Source organism: Colobus angolensis, unplaced genomic scaffold, assembly GCF_000951035.1.
Source record: "Colobus angolensis palliatus isolate OR3802 unplaced genomic scaffold, Cang.pa_1.0 Scaffold10, whole genome shotgun sequence".
Taxonomy (NCBI): Eukaryota; Metazoa; Chordata; class Mammalia; order Primates; family Cercopithecidae; genus Colobus; species Colobus angolensis.
Window position 1 is genome coordinate 23,058,691 of NW_012110919.1, and position 4,039 is coordinate 23,062,729.

The window sequence follows — 4,039 nt, forward strand, 5'->3', positions numbered from 1 at the left end:
GGAGTACAGTGGCTCGATCTCGGCTCACTGCAAGCTCCGCCTCCCAAGTTTCACGCCATTCTCCGGCCTCAGCCTCCCCAGTAGCTGGCACTACAGGCGCCCTCCAACACGCCCAGCTAACTTTTTTGTATTTTTAGTAGAGACAGGGTTTCACCGTGTTAACCAGGAGGGTCTTGAACTCCTGACCTCATGATCCGCCCACCTCAGCCTCCCCAAGTGCTGGGATTACAGGCATGACCCACCACGCCTGGCCGGTGGAACAGTTTCATCTCAAAATCATCCCCTGCCCCTGTGGAAAAACCATCTTCCACAAAACTGGTCCCTAGTGTCAAAAAGGTTGGGGACCATTGCCTTAAAATACACAGCAGACTCTTGTGTATATACTACATCTCCATTTATTTCAAGGGAGGGGCCCTGGAACTTAAAATTTAAAAATAAAAATAAAGGGAGGGGGCTCGGTGCAGTGGCTCACACCTGTAATCTCAGCACTTTGGGAAACTGAGACAGGAGGATCGCTTGAGTCCAGGAGTTTGAGACCAATCTGGGCAACATGGCAGGACCCTGTCTCTACAAAAAATTTAAATGTTAGCCCGCTGGTGTGTACCTGTAGTCCCAGCTACGCAGGAGGCTAAGGCAGGAGAAATGCTTAAGCCCCGAATTTGAGGCTGCACTCCAGCCTGGGTGACAGAGGGAGACCTTGACTCTAAAAGAAAAAAAATAAATGGAGAGGTGTAATAAAATCCTACAAATGTTGCTTTGGGCAAGTTCCCTAATCTCTCAAAGCTTAGGGTTTTTGCCTTCCATTTTTAAGATTTAGGAATTTTTGTTGTTGATGTTACCGTTCTTTAAGAAACAGAGGCCGGGCGCGGTGGCTCAAGCCTGTAATCCCAGCACTTTGGGAGGCCGAGATGGGCGGATCACAAGGTCAGGAGATCGAGACCATCCTGGCTAACCCGGTGAAACCCCGTCTCTACTAAAAAATACAAAAAACTAGCCTGACGAGGTGGCGGGTGCCTATAGTCCCAGCTACTTGGGAGGCTGAGGCAGGAGAATGGCGTAAACCCGGGAGGCGGAGCTTCCAGTGAGCTGAGATACGGCCACTGCACTCCAGCCTGGGCGACAGAGCAAGACCCTGTCTCAAACAAAAAAAAAATAAAAAATAAAACCCAGTACTTTCATTTAAAAAGATACAGTAGCAGCCAGGCATGGTGGCTCACGCCTGTAATCCCAACACTTTGAGAGGCCGAGGTGGGTGGATCACCTGAGGTCAGGAGTTTGAGACCATCCTGGCCAACATGGTGAAACCCCGTCTCTACTAAAAATACAAAAATTAGCCAGGCGTGGTGGCGTGCACATGTAGTCCTAGCTACTTAGGAGGCTGAGGCAGGAGAATCACTTGAACCCAGAAGACAGAGGTTGCGGTAAGCAGAGATCGTGCCACTGCACTCCAGCCTAGGCGACAGAGCAAGACTGCGTCTCAAAAAAAAAAAAAAAGACAGTAGGTGTGCCTGTTAACAAACTGTTTACATCTCCATTGAAGTTGTCACAATCACTTGAAATAGCTAAAATAAAAAGTAGGATTTTCTTCATGCTTAACTTTTACACAACATCAAAATACTATCACTATCTAGTCAAAATAGAAAATTGTAATTCTAGAGGACAATCTTCTAAAATGTTAAAATTCCTTTCAAAGCAAAACACTGTACTTTGCTAAGGTGACAGTTCTAACACAGCTGTAGCTATTTAGGACAAAAAAATGAGATCCTCCTTTGTTTTTTTCTTGTTTGTTTTGAGACAGAGTCTCACTCTGTTGCCCAGGCTGGAGTGCAATGGCATGATTTTGGCTCACTGCAACTGTCACCTCCCAGGTTCAAGCAATTCTCCTACCTCAGCCTCCCAAGAAGCTGGGTTACAGGCACCCACCACCATGCCTGGCTAATTTATTTTTAGTAGAGACAGGGTTTCACCATGTTGGCCAGGCTAGTCTCGAACTCCTGACTCCAGGTGATCCACCAGCCTCAGTCTCATAAAGTGCTGGGATTACAGGTGTGAGCCACCGCACCTGGCCTTGAGATCCTCCTTTAAGTCAAAACATATGGCTACTATATAGCTACAATCTGAGTTAATATCCCTTATGTAAAATTATATACCATCGCTAATTAGGGTAACACTGAAAATACAAGTTTACATTTAACCAAAAAAAGGAACACCATGACTGATCCCATAAATGTTTTCACTGTTTCAGAATGCGAAATCTTTAAGCAACTACAGACTTACTTTTTTCTCTTAAAAAAAAGAAAAAGAAAACCAATGCAAGTTTTGGCAACTTAAAAAGTTTATTTTCTCCACATGAAACAAAAACTAAACTAATTAGGTAAAATACATAAGCCCAAAAGAAAAACAAAACATGCCTCTTTGGTTAGTAATAGCCATCTACAATTTACCTCTAATGACCCTCAATGTCAATTAACTTTTTTGGTCTAACTTCAGAGATGGTTAGTATCAATATCCACATAAAAGAATAACAAAAGATGATGCCATTTAACCTCTCTTAACTCTCTCATTTAACTCTCTCATTAGTAATTAACCTTATTAAATTACTAATGAGGCCACAAGACTAATTAATCTAGATAAAAAGCAAATGGCTAAATACCCGACCTTCAAATCTTTGCTCAAACGTTAGCTCCTCAATGAAGCTCCCCCTAATCCATTTAAAATTGTAACTCATTCCCCTTCCCACACTCCCTATACCTTTAATCTGCTTTCTTCGAATTCCATAGCTCTTATACACTATTATACACAGGCTGGTAATTTAATGTTTCATTGTCTGCCTAGTCACATTAGAATGTAAACTCCAAAAGGACAATATATTTGCTTTGTTCACTGATTCATTCCAAAAACCCCGTGTACACAGATGCTTCACTAGAGCTGTGTTCAATGTAGGTATTTTAGGTCCTTCTACAAGATATTTAACTGCAAAAGATGAACGGTCTCATTGAAATGTAAATGGAAGCATGATGAACAACTACATTAAACCACAGCACACTTGTTTTTTTTTTTGAGACAGAGTCTCACTCTGTTTCCCAGGCTGGAGTGCAGAGGTGCGATCTCAGCTGACTGCAACCTCTGCCTCCTGGGCTCAAGTGATTCTCCTGCCTCAGCCTCCGAGTAACTGGGATTACAGGCGCCTGGCTAAACAGCACAATTTTTAAGTTGCAATGCCTCAAGAGAAAGAAGCAGTAAAAATACTAAGCTGAAAATCACTAAAAGAAAAATATTGTATTCACACTGAATCCTGTATCCCAATCAATTCTAATGTCGTATTATTTAGGTTTAGGAATAGAGTAACAGAATTGTAAATCCCTATTTTTGTTTTTAATGGGGAAGGGAATGTAGAAGAAGGAGAAGACGAGTTAACCAGTGAAAATTCCCAACAGTGCCATGAAATTACATAAAAGTTACCAAAAATAACTTGGTCACAGGCTAGCAGCTAATAAAAAACACTTTCAGACGAAAAAGAGAGGTTAACAACAACAAAGCTTTAGAACAGTTCCTCAGGAATTTCATTCCTGCACTTAACTCAATACTGTAACGATAAACCAAGTATCCTCATTAATAACAGTGGTTACAGGTTTCAAAACATCTTCACCTATATTACCTTATTAAATCCTCAGAGGAACCAAATTAAACTCAAATATAAATAATCCAGTAACAAAAGCACTTAATAATGTATGCACTTGACAGTAAAAATGCAATTTTTCCTTTGAAAATTCCCCACAATATTTGAGAAACTACAAAGAAACCATTCTATGGAAGAGCAACCTTCTTGGCACTGGAAGTAATACAAGTCTTCTAAAGAATAATAGAGGCCGGGCGCGGTGGCTCAAGCCTGTAATCCCAGCACTTTGGGAGGCTGAGATGGGCGGATCACGAGGTCACGTGATCGAGACCATCCTGGCTAACATGGTGAAACCCCGTCTCTACTAAAAAATACAAAAAACTAGCCGGGCGAGATGGCGGGCACCTGTAGTCCCAGCTA